The sequence below is a fragment of the Ambystoma mexicanum genome, chromosome 2q, assembly GCF_040938575.1.
Source record: "Ambystoma mexicanum isolate Mex_15411 chromosome 2q, UKY_AmexF1_1, whole genome shotgun sequence".
In the NCBI taxonomy this organism is placed as follows: domain Eukaryota; kingdom Metazoa; phylum Chordata; class Amphibia; order Caudata; family Ambystomatidae; genus Ambystoma; species Ambystoma mexicanum.
The window spans coordinates 402,122,746-402,140,672 of NC_090924.1; the positions used below are offsets into that span (position 1 = coordinate 402,122,746).

The 17,927-nt window shown below is 47.8% G+C and overlaps 1 protein-coding gene across 3 annotated transcripts in view; it reads right to left on the reverse strand.

The window, feature by feature from the left end:
* Nucleotides 1-17,927, reverse strand: part of LOC138569445 (leucine-rich repeat neuronal protein 1-like) — a 131,258-nt gene that overhangs the window by 21,605 nt on the left and 91,726 nt on the right. Inside the window, exon 2 of one of the 3 annotated variants that reach the window (XM_069647419.1) lies at nucleotides 9,727-9,826. The exons of the other annotated variants lie outside the window; for them this stretch is intronic. The gene's annotated coding sequence lies outside the window, so the exon portion shown is untranslated. The remainder of the gene's footprint in view (nucleotides 1-9,726; nucleotides 9,827-17,927) is intronic. 3 annotated transcript variants of the gene reach the window in all.

Genomic DNA, 17,927 nt, shown 5'->3' on the forward strand with positions numbered 1-17,927 from the left:
TGGCAGTGATGGCTGTTGAATGCTGTCATCATTGGAAAGCTGTAACTCTTTTCCTCAAATCAGTGGCACATATAAGGCAAAGGGCCTTGTAAGCAAGATGGACAGAGGGTCCAGTTTAGATGGAGCTAGGGTGGGAGGAGTTAATAGCTATCACAAGTGCACCAATAATGAACTTTAAGGACAAATATTCCATTTATTGTAAACTGTTAACACGGACATTGTCAGTTAGTTGCTCTGGGTCATAACGTTTTTAAAAGCTTAAACTCTTGCGCAAACAGCAGAGAGACACGAATAAGGTTCTTAACATCGGGTGAAACTGTTTTAAACTGTTAAGGGACGGCAAGTCTCGTGGGAATATTCTGGTAGAAGCCGTGTTATGTGCCATTCGCCTGATGCCTGGGCAAGCGGCCAATGAAGGCAAAGTTACACGACATAGACAGATTAAACCATATATTAAAATGCCCACCACCAGATCACGGAAAGTGGCGACAGCAAGTGAGAAAGTCACGGTAATTGACGTGCAAAAAAACAATGACAAAGTACAAGTAGAGTATATAAATACGCGTGGAATGATTGCTGCGTTTTTTTCATCGTGAAGCAGAAGCTGGTCAAGAACCTGTTTAGGAGACAATCTAGACCTAAGAAAAGGGCCCAAATGGAGCCAGGACCGTTGTCCAGTTGGTAACTAAATGGAAAAGGACAAAGTGACTACTGATGAAATTGAGTACGACAAGTCCTTTATCTCCTGTGCACGACACGACACGAGGGTAGTGCCCAGGACGCACCCCTCCTTCATGCCCAACGTGCCGTCGGACTTCCACCTCTACGAACCCTTGGTGTTGCCTGTTTTCTTCCCGTCGCCTTCGTCGCCGGCTGAAAGGACTTTGCACTCGCTGGATGTGGCTAGAGCGCTGACGTTCTACGTGGACCGCACAAAGAGTTTTCGGAAGACGTCACAACTTTTTGTGAACTTTGGACCTGTCAATCAGGGGAAGGCTCTCTCGAAGGCTTCCATTTCCAGATGGCTCTCCGGCTGTATCATGTACTGTCATCGGTTGGCAAACCGACCGCTGCCTGGCCGTCCGAGAGCCCATTCCACCAGAACGATCGCAGCTACCACGGCGTTCCTATCTGGTGTGCCCTTGCTGGACATCTGCAGGGCTGCTACGTGGAGGTCGACGCACACCTTCACAAAATTCTACTGCGTCGATCGGGATTCCAGGGAGGAGTCCAGGGTCGGCCAAGCAGTGCTGCGCAACCTGTTCGCCTAAGGTGAGCCTGGTGAGGAGGTAAGAGATGCTTAATGTTGAGTTTTGGATGTAATGCTTAATGTTGAGCCTTTGCCACCTCCCGTGGTTGTGCATGTGTGTACTGCTATGTATTCTTTTATTCATGAGCATGTGAATCCATGCCAGACCCCATGCTTGAGAAGGAACAAGTTACTTACCTGTAACTGTTGTTCTCCAGCATGGGTCTGGCATGGATTCACATGCGAACCCTCCCGCCTACCCCTCTGCGGCTCTTCACTTGGTCATACTGCCACTTCACGTGCTACCAAATCTGAAGATGGCTGCCGGAGGCAGGGCTTAGGGAGATGGCAGTCATTGGCTGTGGTCAGTATGACGCAGAGATCAGTGATTGGTTACTACTACGAAAGACAGATCAGAAACGAAACTGATACTGATTTTTCTTTACCGAGGATTCCCAGCCTGACGACGGGGAATATTCATGAGCATGTGAATCCATGCCAGACACCATGCTGGAGAAGAAACATTCGTACAATATAGCAAATTTGATCTCAGGCCAAGGGCAACGTTGTAAAGAAGATCATAAACTCAATTTAAGAAGACACATGGCTCTGCCATTTGGATAAGGGTAGGACGGCAGAGGAATGTGCACAGTTGATCCTAATAGAGGGGAGCCATGGCCCATAGATTTGACACAAGAATCCCTGAAGGATGCCATTGTAAAGTTGAAAAGCTTAAGAGCCCCGGGCCCTATTGGTCTTGCTGATTTAGTGTTGAAAAAGGCACCAGAGGTGTGGGTAGAAATACTGCTGGTTCTGCTTAGGATAGTTTGTACTAATCATTGTGTGCCATCCTCATGGAGATAGTCTATACTTGTCCCCATCTTTAAGAGAGGAAATAGGAGCATCCCGGAAAAAAACTATAGACTGCTCTCCATGCTGGATGTCACTGGCAAGCTCTTTGGATTACTCCTATTGAAGGAATTGCAGAAATGGGTAAAGACAGAGGGGATGCTTCATAAATACCAGATGGGTTTTCGTTCAGGTTCATCAATTACGTACAATATTAGGCTGTATGACAGATTTATGAAGGCTGCAGCGGGTAACAACAAACCAGCATTGTATGTGGCATACGTTGATTTCAATAAGCGTTCGATCATGTGGATCGCGAATTACTGTGGGGTAAACTGACCAAGATGGGATGCCCGTATTGCATCAGAATACAACGGCATGTGTCTGCCTAGACAATGGAGGCGGAATCTTGAGGTCTATTGGTATCAGCAAGGGAGCTAGGCAAGGTTTTGTGCTGGCTCCTCTGCTGTTCAATCTCTATTTGGTGTTTATCTCCATTTGGTGTCAAGCATGTCGCCATCATGTTATATTGTTATATGTCGACGATTTAGTTGTCTTGGATCACACCTATAGTGGGATGAGAAGAATGTTAAATGCGCTAAATAGCTATGCACTCAAGAACAAGCTGATTATCAATGTTCAAAAAACTAAAAGTATGTTGATTGCTGGTAAAAAAAAGTACATTAATTGTCCATGACCACCACATTGGGCAGCATAGATTATGTAAATAGCTATATGTACCTAGGATTAGAGATGTGCAATAACAACAGCCATCGGCTCATAAAGGCCACAAAAATAAGGAAAGCTCGGCAATTAGGCCTAATCCTGTGTACGTTTGCTAAGAAGACAGCGGGCTACACAGTTGAGGGGATTCTAACACTCTACAAACAATGTTTTTGCCCGATGGTATTATAATACGGATTGGAGGAAGTGACAATAAAATGTGGGGTGGCTGAATCAGTTGCACAGTATATTTTGACAGAAGGTCTTCAGTTTACCGCCATCAACCCCTATGAAATGAGAGACGTCATTTCACCAAAATGCCAGGGGTAGCGGACGTGACATCACACGAGCGTTGACCTCTGATGACATCACATGAAGTGATGCCATTTGAACCCCACCCCGAAGTGACATCCCGGGGAAGCGATGGTACCCGACCTTTCACCCTTTGACAAAACAGGAAGTGGCATCACATAGCATTGCTCCTAAGTACACCACTAAAAATATGGTTGCAATATCATTATAATGTGATACACATTTCATACAAGAATGTATCACCACATGTATTGTAAATATCAGTGTGTATAGGCCCATATTACCAAATTACTGTGAATGCAAGCAGAGGTCCAAGGCCAAATGATAATGATGTGTTATTATATAGCACTTACGCTTAGGTGCAACATATAGAACAAATAGATATACAATATCACCCAGCCTGTGTTGGTACTCATTTATCGACCTCAGAAGGATGAAAGGCTGAGTTGAGGTGTTTTAGGAACAGACTAAATCAGTGACTCACCCTCTGAAGTGCGCCTGAAATGCAACTTTAATGAGTCTAGCAATTATTGTATAGAATTCCAGAAAGACAAATTATTTGTTATTCCTATTCTTTTTTATTTACGGTCACTGCTCAAAGTGTTAAAAAAAACAAGGGGTTCCACAAGTTTAAGAGGCCTGAACAAGAAAGTCAGCCACTCCAAAAATGAAGAGCCACATGGCGCTGGCTACAGCCCAAGAGCTTACATTAAAAAAAAAAATATTTAAAACATGTATTTTTAGGGTTAGCAGGGGATACAAAAACCACCATCACTGCCTAACTGTTCCACTCCCTCTTTTCCCCACCCCCAAATACCCCCACCACCGAAAAAGGTGTCATACTGGATGAAGGGGCTGTGTCGGGTCATTTCTTCACATGGGCCATGTGTGGCGAAGTAATGAGGTGGCTTTGAAGCCGCTCCAACTTGATAGCAAGTGTTGAGAGGGGCTTTGGGGGCGATACTCGCATGCAGTGATGGAGTCTTAAACCAGCGGGGGGCAAGTCCTGGAGTCTGATGTTTTGGGTCATCTGAAACTTAACATGGTGGTTTGCAAGCCAATCCACCCTATCGTTTTGGCAGGGGTCTTTGCTCTCCTCCTGGTATTCGAAATTATTAAAATAACCTGCCTGGGTGTAAGTAGGAATAATTCAAAACCTTGGCTGACTGCGCCCCTCGTACTTCTGGTGTGGATAAATGGAGCACCAATACATTGGACTGAAAAACACCTATTATCACAGCCCTCAGAAGCGGGAGAATCGAGTATGAGGCACTATACCTAACATGTGCAATAATTCTAGCATCCATGGAAGACTATCACTTGCCCACAAATACACGTGTGTTCTTCTTACAAGTAAGAAGGGCCCCTCGCTTGTGAAAGCAACATTACCCGACTGTAATAATGCATTACAGGCGTCTTACTGGGATCAGAATGCTTGCCCTGCACGCCCTGGGTCAGCTTCACGCACAGAATGCTTACCCTGCACGCCCTTTGTCAGCTTCACGCACTGGTATATTCTAAGAGACCATTCTCGGCTGCCAAAGTTGTTTACACAAGAGGCATTGGGGATCATTTTAAATAAACCCAACATTGCACTGGAGGAGTCCGTGAACCAGTGCTGTAACCGGCCTGTAAAATCGTGCCGGGGCTCTTAGAGAGGTGTAGCTGAAAAGAGGCATGGCCTGGCAGGGGGTCGCCGCTTCATTTAAGAGGCAACACTTGCTTCACCTGAATGCTTCTGGTTAGGCCACAACCCCATAAGAGCCTGGCTCTATTTTGCAAAAGGCCTGCAGATGGTATTCAGATCAGGTTAAGTGTTGCTGCTTAACTGAGGCAACGAACCCCTGCTGGGCACCACTTTGCATCCATCATCACCCTCGTGCCCCAGATCCCTGCATTTCAAATGAAAGGGGTGTCTGGCAGGAGGGTTGGTGAAAAAGCAGGCAAGGCTTTTATTCTAAAGTCTGAAGCGATTGCTTAGACGTGAGAGATTCAGGCTTTAGAAAAAAGCCTTGGCTTCTATTGGGCTGGGGTTAGCAGGGCTCCATCCCAGAGCCAATTTTCAGAACTTTCCCGGGTCTCTGCCCTGGCTAGCCCTGGCCCACTTAAAGCACTGCCGTAAATGGTTTCACTGAAGCACAAATGGTTCGCCCTGTGTCAATTTCTATATTTCCAAAAGGAAGTGAAAATGTAAAGAGTAAAAAACAGGCGAATTTACATTTACTCTTCACTTTTCCTCTCTGTTCTGGAAAAAGTGTAAATGCCTCCCACACTTGACGATTGCTGGAGGCGTTTGTTAAGGATTCCTAAGGGATTTCCCTCCCTTTTCCAGGTGGTATATTGAGGTGGATTCCATAATGGAACATTATTTTCCCTTGGACTCTTTAGGACTCTATGTTAAGGGTTCACCTGCCTGCAGAACTTTCTCAATAAATGTTTAGCATTCAGCGAATATTCCCCTAAGCCCCTCCCACACCTTGCTATAAATAGTTATTCGACTTTCATGATAACTGGGGCCCTCTTCCCCTCTCTATTACTGAATGCTCTTGCCTTCGATCCCGAAGACTGCCAAGCTGGTTTGGTTCCAAGGGACCTGGCCTGTCCATCACACTTTCTCCCTCCTCTATGCCCCCTCAACTCCCTGTTGACCTGTGCACGCTCTCAACTCTTCACTCGGCTGTGATGGACAGCATAAGCCATGGCAGTCCCGAGCTTTAAAGGTTTGGTTATTTGATCTGGAATAATGTCTACCGTCCCACATCTTATGCGGCTTCGTTACCTCAAAGGTTCACTTGGGCCCACCATGCAACCACTCACTAGAACTCACTAGACCTCCTTAAGGCGACCACTAGCTACTGGCTCAGCATTGCCATCCGATAGACCCAACAGACAGGGGTGTTGCTAGGTCTGGAAAAGATCCGGGGGTACGCTAATTTTGGGATTGGGGGCTAGCTAGCCTTTTTAGTTGTAACTCCTGAGCTTCTATCCAGGCCTACAACCAAAAGACCCGGGGCTATAGCCCCCTCAGCGCCCCTAGCAATGCCTCTGCCAACAGGTAGGAGTAATGACACATAAGCAAACACGTACATTTCTCGCCTCTTCTTGATCTCCCTAAATTCCACGCCTAGGCGCCCGCTTCTTCTGTTAGCCATCTGTTTTCTCTCCATTTCCAAAGACCCAGGCTGATTACCCCAGGTGTGAGCAGAATATGAACTACAGACAAGCCTCAGCACCGGGAGAGCCTGAGGGTTGTCAGCAACACAGACTACATGTCTGTTAAATTGCATTTTAGACAGTGCAAACTAGACTGCCACGCTGCCTTTGCCCTTAATGACCGTAGCACCAGTGCCACCACACTGTCCCAGTACACCTGGCACGTGCAGCAGTGCTGCCGCCATGCGGTTTCTGTACAGCTTAGGGTGACCAGACGTCCCAGTTTTACCGGGACTGTCCTGGCATTTGGTGCTCTGTCCCATTTTCTCAAGATTATGTTTCCATTGGAAACTGCAGCGGTCCCAGTTTTTGGTACTCGGTCTCACACAGAAAAAATGCTGCATTTTACAACTTAAGATAGTCTTAGTTTGTGACAAATTAATTATAATGTGTTTATTTGAACAGTAACACATAAACCCCCTTCTTCTCCAACCTCTACTGAAGTGCACTGCCTTGACAGCCACTTTCAAGAGTTAGTCCTACGTTTATGTTAGTTGCCCTGTCCCTATTTTTTTTACTTTTTAAATCTGGTCACCCTAGTACAGCTGGATACTTTTGCGGCCACACTGAAAGTACACAAGAGTTTATTTATTTCCGAATTTGTGAAGCGCAGCTAAGAGCCGAAGGTAGTTTATGGGGCACTGGGCCTATCACACTGTACTTGTAAAATGTTCAATTAACTTTAATGTTGTGACGCAGTATTTACACCAAACGAATGACTCCCGCAGAGGCATAAAAAGCCTGGTGCACTCCCACACGGCCCCACCAATGCGGTGTATCTAGTCATATTCTGAAAACGCATGATCATGTCGCACATTCACTGCCACAATGTCACTGCAGGTTGGGCTACTGCCGCACTGTGCCTACATGCCGCGCAGCGTCGGGCACACGATATCTGTTACACTTGGTGCATGTGGCACTGCTGTAGTTACGCTGTGCCTATCACAGTCACACCTTCTACTTAAGCCCGGCACGCCTGGTGCACTGATGGACATATGCTGATGTATGTTTTTACAGCCGGAGTCCTGGAGGTCGCCGTGACGTTCCCTCTTTTTAGCTAGCACTATTGAAACGTTCCACATTCTCTATTTTGTCATCTGCGCATATGCAGCAATGCGCAGTCAAATCTGAAGGTCACCCAGCGTCAGGGCCAGCTGCATGCCAAGCATGTGATTGCAGCTCTCCTGGTGCAGAGTAACCATTGCCCCCTCCCCACAACTCCCCGCCACAATCAGCAGGGCCAGCCGAGTGTGGCAAGGAAGCAGAGGGCACGGGCAAGAGAGTAATCCAGTTTAATGCGGTGTGTTCCCTGAACCGAGGCGCGGCTGCGCGGATCGGAGATACGAGACAGAGACAACAGACTCGCAAGGGAGAATGGGGTAAAGCGAAGGGGGAGTGACAGAGACGGGGGGAAGGAAGGAGGGAGCCAAGAGGTAATGGGAGGGAACGCTGCAGAGAGTAGGACAGGCGAGGGGTAAAGAAAGACCACTGTGCAAGGCACCCATTGCATTCTGTTCAATGATATGGCATTACACGCAATGTACTGGCATGTAGGCCACGCCACAGAACTGTCATTTTCCGTTGTTGCTAATATTAGCCGTCTTGTGGCATCCCTGAGGCTGAGCGCAGCAGCATGCCGCAGACTAGAGGATGCATTTTATAAACACTGAATCACGCGGGTCTCCTGGGGGCTCGCGCCTCGTCTGACCCACTTCTGAAAGTCACTTCTTGGAGTACGCAGCTCTACAAGGACTTCTTAAGCCTGATATGCAGCGCAAATGCATAACGCAGTACCGAATTCCGATCGGAGCTCTGCCAGTGTGCCTCAACCACCCCGCCCCCCAGAGTTCCCAACGCGGGCCGTTTTTAGCCGTTCCCGAGGATCCCGTGCCCACGTCGCAGCCGGTTAGAGCTGCTGCAGGCATCCCCACTCCCGCCCACACACCCACAAACACGTTGCGTTTACACGGGCCCCACCTCCCCCAATGTTTCCGTCCATGTATGCCGCTGCGTTCCTGCAGCTGACCAGCTGTTGCCACGGCAACACATGGGCCAAGTGCCTGTTCGGGCAGAGGTGGGGCGTGAGCCTCAGCTGCTTGGGCCCTCCCCAAATGGCTTATTGCTCTATGTCGGTCTGTGGCCTCAGCGTTTCTCTTCGCTATCCTTGTATGATAACTAGCCTTAGAAGTCAACTACTAGAACATACTGGAAGCCTTCTCTGGCTGCTAAAAAAGTAGCCACCTCGACGGCCGCAGAGGTCAATCCCGGGACCTCGTGGTCATTTCTCTTTAGACTTTATCTGAGGACTTCTTGGTCCTACCCCTCTAGACTGACCGGTTTTTGGACCTACCAGCAAACGTTCTTTCCGTCATTTGTTAACCATCGTTAACCAAGTATGGCTGCCGAACCCAACAATTATACACCAGCTAGTCAAAAAGGATCCCCACCCATCTGAGTTGTTTCACTGGCTCCTTTAAAGTGTTACACCTCACACACAAGGGCCCTGGCTCCAACATACCCACAAAAAAGAACCAAGAGATACCACAAAGCTGCACACTGCGTTCTGTGAACCTCCTCACCATCAAGAAAATATGGTACAAATGTAGGGGGAGCACAGGCACTTCACATCTATAACCAGCTGCCTGTGGAATGGTCACTCCATCACCCTCATGTCCCTCTTCCTCCTTCCACTTCTAACATGATTGAGGCAATCCTGCCTTGCAACAGGCTTGATTCTTGACTAACATACGTCTGAATTGGGGGTAAGCACCTCCTCTTCCCCACTGGAAACCAGAAAGGGGTGACTTGCACACAATGCAACGACGTGCAGAGAAGGGGGTTGCTTGCAGATCTCGGGTGATTCCCCTACGAGAGCCACGAGGAGCCGGAAGCATGCAGTTCTGGGTCTGCTTATAACAAGCACAGTGCATCTGGGCATGGGCAATGAGGGAGTAAAACCCATGCATACGTAGTCCAGACTTGGCAGGAACCGTTGCGTGCATCCAGGTTATGGGGATATCAGGCACTCAGGAAAGTCAGTGTGTACGAACTCTGGAATCTGATTTTCTGGGTAGCACTAAGCCAACAGCAGATCTCTTGCAGGGCTGTTTCCGTTGTGGGGTGACAATGAGAAAAATAATCCACAAAAGGGATCATATTGTCGATAGATGGATGAATAGGTCATTCATGGCGACTGCCCCTCCCCCGCCCCTGTACTGTCAAGGTGAGAAACGCTATACACTAAGGCAATCCTACCAGCCTTATCCCGAGTCAATACAAGAAAATATGAACCTGATGTAACTGAAGATGACGAGCGCAAGTGACCTCACTGCCAACTGACACAGGCAAGTACAATAGACATAAAGCAGATATGCACTCACCATGAAGAAACACGAACACCTGGTTAAATGTGCATTTAGACACGAAGAATATTGCTTGCATCATATAGACATGAAGAGCACAATATAGCCAATGTAAACTCTGAAATGCAAAAGAAACGATATACACATAAAGCTTGATAAACGTACAAACACAAAAGTAACAAGTGGCCATCTTTTATAAAGTGGACGTGCAGCTGAATTAGAGGGAATGAGAAGCGTTGTAGTTGCAGGGAAGTGCAACTTGCTGAATTAGCTAAAATACAGATCCATGCAGGACAGACAATGGCTCTGCGGCCCTATTTCCAAGGTTAGTGTGAAATAAGGGAGGTCTGGATAGCTCAGAAGAGAACAGAAGATAATAATTCCCAAGCGTAAGATATATTTCTTTTAGATTAAGTAAAAAAAAAACAGAAGCAGCTTCTGAGTTTCGCCCCCCCTAGCACTATTTTTGCTCATGTGCTGATGGCCTGCCATGTGCTCAACGTTGGTGAGACATATGCCAACCAATCAGGACTCTCAATGTGATACCATCCCATAACTGTTGCATTTGCCAATTACCTATTTCTGAGATTATGTCTTTCTTACCTTTATCAATTTAGGGGTGTGGTCAAAGGTGGGGCTAGCTGTAGTATAAGCTTGAGTAAAGACAAACATGGCCCTTTCTTAACCTACCAAAACCGCCACCAATTCTGCATCAAAACTCAGACTGTGTAAGAGGAATGCCAAGGAGGTTCTGCCTCTTCCCTAAGAAATTGAGAAAACTGCACAAGGAGTGGGGCCAGACTGACAAGATCAGTTTACCACAGTTCATGCCAAAGATATAGCCACTAGTTGGGGTGATGCTGGAAATGCATTGGAGGGAGAGGGCCTACTTGTCCTGTAGTCCTTTCATCATGTGCGTTCTGTGTTATTTTCTGCACAGGAGTCCACGTAGGACTCCTGGCAGTGCAGCTCTTCCTCTTTTTGGTTTGGTGTACAGACCCTTGGGATACCCTTAAGGCACCCATGGGTGGGGGTACAACCCTGTACCCCTAGTGTATGTTTTTGGGTACCTGTGTGTGGCCCATAGAGCAGGGTATGGGCTGGTGGCAGCTCCATGCTGATTTTGACAGGTGCTCCCAGTATCCTCCATTTTGGGATACCCAGGCCCTGCCATTGGAATCAGTTGATTCCTGATAGGAGACAAGATGGCCCCTGTGGCCTCTTGCTTTCTATTGCCGGTTACTTTGTTTTTTCAAAGTCCTCGGAAGCCCTGATTCTGTCACTCCCCCTGACTGGCTGTTGGGTGGAAGTCCAGGCCAGACTGGCTGGAGCCTTCCCAATGACTTTATGTTGTGGGTACGCCCGTGGGGTGGGACCTGGGTGAATGGAGTGTGTGACGAATACGCATTTCATGTTACGGGTGTCTAGTATCTGGGGTGTGACACAATGTCTGAGACAGCCTTGCCCGAAACTGGTATGAATGCAGTGTGGAGTGCTGAATGGCACGGTGCTTGTCGAATCCACATTCCTTGTTGTGAGTGTCTGGATGGAGAAGAATGGCCTGAATGCACTGTGAGCCTGATTGGCTGCTTGCCTGTACGAATGCCCTTCTGAATGATTGGTTGTCTGAGTGTGACCCAGCAGAGTGAATGAGAGACCAAACAGTATATCTGGGTGCCTCTCCAGGGCTTTAAGGGGTCCGGGACCTGCTGGGGCCGGGCCCTGGCAGTCTCCAAAAAGTGGGACTGAGCCGGGGCCCTGCCGGGGCCCCTATCCCACCACACGCAACATTGGCGGGATGCAATATCCCGTCGCGGCGGCAGCCGCGACGGGAGATGCGCCTGCCATGAAGTCAGGCGATCTGACAGAAGTGGCAGCCAACCACAGCGATGCTGTGCCTGGCTGCCACTTCTGTAAGTCATAGTAACTGCCTCTGGTGACCTCTCGCGCGAGGGGTTACCAGAGGCAGTTACTGTCCCTTTGTTTCCCCAGGTCGCCGAGGCGTCTTTAACCCTCGGCGAACCTGGGGATTCCTTGACATTTTTCGAGGTTCATGAAAGATGGCTTGAAAAGTACACAATTCAAGCCATCTTTTATAAAGCTTTGCCGACGGACAATTTTGTCCGTAGTCAAAGCTTTATAAAAGATGGCTTGAATTGTGTACTTTCAAAGCCATCTTTTATAAAACCGAAATGTTTAAAAAAAAATGGCCTGAAAAGTAGGCAAACCGTAAGGTATGCACACACACATATATATGCATGTTATATATCTGTGTGCTTACCTTACTATGGTTTGTGTACTTTGCAAGCCATCTTTTCTAAACATAGAAATGCATATTTCAACAATGCATATATATGTGTGTGTGCATACCTTACGATTTGCGTACGTTTTAGGCCAAGCCCCCCACAAGCCATGCCCCCAAATGAGGGCCCCCCCTCGATTTCTTACCCCACTTAAAGCCCTGGGCCTCTCACTGGTGGAAATCATTCAGAAGCTCACGTCGAAACTTGGATGCTTACTCTCGAAGCCGAGCCGGAAGAAGGGTAACCGCTGTGCCCTTCGACGCAATCTGAAAGCTGCCGTGCCTTCAAGAAACGGATCCAGGAGAGTACCTGGCTAGGAGACCTCTTCCCGAGCTACGAGGGACCATCGTGCACCAGCTAACCTTCACCAAAGCGCCCTGGAAGTCAGCCTTTGAAAAGCTGTCGACCGGAGACGGGGACTGCTGCAGAATCTGAAGAGAAGTGCCCAGACATCTGTCCACCGTCGTCGACCAGGGTTCAGAGGATCGCCGTAACCTCTCGAGGCCCATCAAAGCAGTGTTGCCCAGAAGCAGGGACAGCTTGATGCTGTTCCGCCGACTACCAGAGCCACAACGCTCCATTGCCTTAAAACACTTTGAACCAAGGACTCCCCTTGCTCATCACCGTCGACCGATTTGTCCCGCCGGAGAAAGTCAAGGTCGCCGACGAACCATGGAGAATCCGCTGGTGGGTTTCCCACCACTCGAAGTCCTCAAAGACGCCGACAAAGATACGGAAGCCAGCCGTGTTCGAGTCACGATCGCCGACACCAGCCGCCGACGACACAACGCCCTTGCTGGGCCAAAGTTCTTCATTGACTCTTTGCGGCAACAAACTATCGTCGTTGAGGTGCACTGTTTGCCTCATCTTCGCAGGACGTCCACGACCGATCGTCAACGAGCACTGCCAGGTCTGAAGCTGCTGCCTTGGCGCCTTTGTTCACCTTTTCTTGTGGGATCTTGACAATCCGTGGCTCCTGCCTTAAGGGAGTTCACTCAAGAAGGATCCGTCGATGAACCGACATCGAACTCTGCTAAACCAGGTACATTGGGGTAGTAGAACATTTTTTGTAGAAGGAAATAAGACTCTAATTGACAATATATGGACTAGGCTTGTTTAATATCTTATTTACAGGTTGCCCACCCAGGTGGGGGGATCCTCACACAGAAATGTGCCTGATGGTAGGGGCCCAGTATTCTGCCAATTGTCTAACCAACTTGTTTTCCTCCTAAGTCTACTATTGATACTTTTTGCTATATTGATTTGTATGCCATTTGAGACTGTCAGTAGTTGGTGCATTTTAATGGAATCAAGAGTAATTGTGATACCACATTGAGACTGTATACATTTACCATTTTAGAATTGTTGGAGCACAAAGTGTGTTATTGTAATTGTGTACATAACGTGAACCTTATTTATATAAAGAACTGTGTTATCACTAACACAGTGTGTGGACATTCCTTTGTGGCTGCTTGGGGACGGTTACTAGTCTTTCCATCGAAAGGTTTCCATCAAGGGTTCGTACCATCAAATCTTTTCCATTGAAAGATGTTTCATCAAATTCCCATACATAAAGTGCAAAGTGTTTATGCATCGAAACCCTTTCATCGAACAGGGTTTCGTTATATAAACACTTTACATTTTTTTTGCCTGGAAAGTCTATGAAACATGCATAACGTTATAACGTTACAGGGAGCTGTCCAGCACTGAAATCTATAAAGTATTTCAGCACTGGCCAGCTTCCTCTAACGTGTGGGGTTTATTGTTTATTGTGGGGGTCACCCCAACCCCCAGATATCCTCCCCCAAGCCCCTTCTCCAACCCCCATTTTCAAAATGTAACCCTTGTCCAGTGCTGAAATCTAGAATGTATTTCAGCACTGGACAGCACCCTCTAACCTGTGGTGTTTATTGGGGGGGGCAAACCCCCCCAAACCCCAGGGGTCCCCCAATCCACCCCGCAACCCCCATTCCCCAACCCATTGAATTACCAACAAAATGACCCCTTTCCTCAACCCATTGAATTACCAACCCAAACATCCATGCATCTATTTTAAAGGTATGTTTGAGTTGGAAATCCATCGAAATTCATTCAATGAATATGTTTTTCAATGGAAAAGCATTTCAATGAATGCATTTTGATGGATAATGATTCGATGGAAATTATTCGATGGAAAGATTGTATACCCTTGGGGACTACACTCTACTTAAGCACCAGCCCGCATCACCTCCCGAGAGCTTAAGCTTTGATTGCTCGTCCTTCGCTACCGCATAGAGAATCTTGTCTGTGCTTCTACTCTGTCATATAGAGAGCAGGAGTACAGATACCCCCTCCAGCCTTTACAGTTGGTTTGGAGGATAAGATGCCAGAGTCATTAGAAATTGACTCCATCTTATGAAGTCTTACAGGTCATTTCTCCATGACTCCAAAGGAGGCTACTATCAGAGATCTCACTGATAGGAAAATTGACTCTAAACTTAAAATCTTTTGCTGGGATTCATTTGGCTCTAAGAGCAAATGTGTATGCCACATACACTACAGAATTTCAGAGTTTCTTCTGGCAGGCACGAAATGGCTGTGCAAATCAGGTCTAGGACTATGCTGACCTAATGGAGGCCATCAAGGGGCAAATGGAGTTTTTCCCAATTTAGCATAAGTCAGAGCTAGGACATATTCGTGAGGGAGTGGAATACAGGGCTGGACCGGCATGGGATTGCTCTACAGACTTCTGCTTAAGCTGTTCACATTTATGGTGACTAACTGGAGGACTAAGGTTTACTGCGCCTTCAAGGACAGGAAGCATGACCCACATCTCAGGGAAAAGCCTTAGCAGGGTGCCTTCTCTTTGGGGAAAAGGGTCTTCCTGAAGCCATTTTCATGCAAGGTAGCTCCAGCCAGAGGCCAAAGGATACCATACGACAAGACCTACGCAGGGGGCCATATCAGTATTGTTCCAAACAAGTCGTCATTCATGTTCCCTGCCAGGAAGAGCAGAGGGGTCCCTTCTCAATCATTTTCATGGCCCATGAGTCCTCTTGTGGGTTCCGGCTGATACTGAACATGTACATCAAACTGTCTATTTCACAAAGGCAACTCTGCAGTAATCCTACCTCTGATCTCTGAGGGGAGCTTCCTGGTGTCTCTCAATTTAGCACCTGCATACAATCAGGCATCAGAGTTGCTTATGATTCTGAATTGGGTAACAACAGTTTCAATACTGGGCTCAAGTCTGCCCCGCACATTTTCACCAACATACTGGCTCCCTTGGTGGCAATCTTGCCGGAGGAAGCCAGCACAGTTTATCCATACCTAGACGACTGGATGCTCAAGCTCGAATGGCAAAGGAATTTGTCAACAGTATACAGAGAGTGGGCCAGCTCCTCCCAAGCCATGAATTCTGGTTGAAGTGAAAAAAGACGAAGTGCGCATCAACACAGGATCCAAGGATGGAGGCCTCTACCCGCAAAACTAGGGAGAACGAACTGGAGCTGGCTACAGCAAGAGATGTTTGTCAGAATGCCTGGGCTAGACTAACAACATTTTACTACATTGCAAAAAACACCAGGGCACACTCGGAGGGAGATAAACCCAGCAGGTTACTGTCATGGCTGTGCAAAAGGGAGAACCCTAGACACTTCATCACAGAAATAAAAGACAAATCTGGCTCTGTACACAAGACACAATTGTTGATTAATGACACTTTCAGCAAATTTTACTCCCGATTGTACCGCCACAACACGCTAATATCCCAGAATGAAATTCTTTATGCGTTGGAAGAAATAGGCCTACCCTCACTAGATGATGCCCAATGGGAAATGCTGAATGGGGAGCTATTAGCTGACGACATAAGTGATGCGATCAAGTCACTGTCCACCTGCAAGGCCCCAGGGAGTGATGGGTTACCCCCTGAGTTCTACAAGGCGTACTGTACCGAACTAGTCCCGGTCCTACACGAGGTCTATAAGGAGGCATTCGAAACAAAGGTGTTACCGAGAAGCATGAGGGAGACACTAGTGGTCCCAATACCCAAACCCAATAAACCCATAAATGAGTGCGGCTCATATAGACCGCTGGCAATGTTGAACTATGACATTAAAATACTGATGGCCATACTGGCTAAACGGTTGTCGAAAGTTATAGGGACCATAGTGCATGAAGACCAGACCAGGTTCATACCAGGAAGGAACACTGTAATAAACTTACGAAGGCTGCAACACATTATTGCACAAACAGCAGTCTCGTAGCAGCAATATGCTGTAGTCTCCCTAGACGCCATAAAGGTGTTCGATGCCATATACTGGGAATGGCCGATAACCGTCTTGAGGGAGTTTGGGCTGGGCAAATATTTTATTGGGTGGATTAAGATACTCTATGAAGCACCGGTGGCGATGGTAAAGACAGGCAGAACAGTGTCAGCACCATGGAATATCCAAAGGGGCACCAGGCAAGGTTGCCCGCTGTCAACAATGCTCTACATCCTGGGATTAGAGCCTATAGCAATATATCTCAGGAAACAGTTCTTCGACGCTGGTATCGGAATGGGTGGGGTCTACATGTTGTGTCCCTATATGCAGACGATGTGCTGCTATATCTGCGGGATCTATACCGCAATGTGCCAATGATATTAGAAGTACTGAAGAACTACGCAAGGGTGTCGGGGATCTCCTTCAGCAGGGATAACTACTGAGAGAGTTACTCTGGGGCCCCGCTAGAACAGGCTATCTCTGACCACACCAACACTACTGTATAAAGAGGGCGGGGTCCAATTACTGGACCTGGAGAGGTACTATCTGGCAGCACAACTCAGAATTCCATCGTTTTGCTTTTTTTTCTCCTCTCACGTAAGTTTTGCAGAGAACCGAGGACAAGCCGCCTCAGTTGAGTCTCACTTTCCTGAGGGTTCCTCTCTCTCACCCTCCAGTGTTTTCAGGATGGCTCACAGAGCATTTGGGTGGCCCAACCTAGACTTATTTGTATGTGGTATGTGGCCAGGGTATTAAGCTTCTGTTTCACGACTCTGGACCTGGTAGCATGTGGGACAGAAGCATTCACTCTTCAGCGGCGGTCTCTTTTGCTGTATACCTCCCCCCACCGGGCATTGGCGAGAGTTAAAGCAGAGGGCCACTCCCTTATTGTGATTTCACCTTACTGGCCTAGTTTCTGCTGATTCTCCAACTGGAGAATCTACACGCTCTCTGTGAGCAGGAGACTGGATGTGTTGCTTAGAAATGAAGGATGTGCATCTGCATGTCCCCATCTTCCAACCGCACCAGATGTTCCTGCGGTTCACTATTATGTTGCACCATTTCCAATACAAGGTTCTGCAATTCGGGCTCAATGCGGCACCTCGTGTGTTCACGAAACATATGAACGCAGTGGCAGGCCTTCTTTCGATTGGGTAGGCCACCACAGTTAATTGGATGATTGGCTAGTGAGGGCCAGCTCTCCCGAGGGGGTTCTCCACTCCTGCCAGAGGTTGGCAGATGTTCTCTACCAACTGGGGTTCTCGCTCAACCAAAGGAAGTCACAGTTGCTCCCCTCTCAGGAACCTGTGTTTCTGGGTGTCAGATGGGACACAGTGGCTCAGAGGGTCTTCCCCACAGCTGACCAGTTAAAGTCTCTCCGGAGGGCAGTTCTCCACTTCCTATCCAATCCTGCAACCTCCGCGTGGTGGTTTCAGCACTTGCTGGGGCTCATGGCGGTATGTCCTGACAGCACAGTATGCCAGACTCAAGATGGGGCGCATTTAAGTCAATTTGGCGTCCTCTTGGGACCAAGAGACGGGGTCGCAGTCAGACTGCTCATTCTATCTGCTCTTCACCTGGACCTCGGTTGGTGGCTCCTCGACTGTAATGTGGCAGTGGGTGATTACAGACTCATCTCTTCAGGAATGGGGGGCAATGCTGGGGAATTACT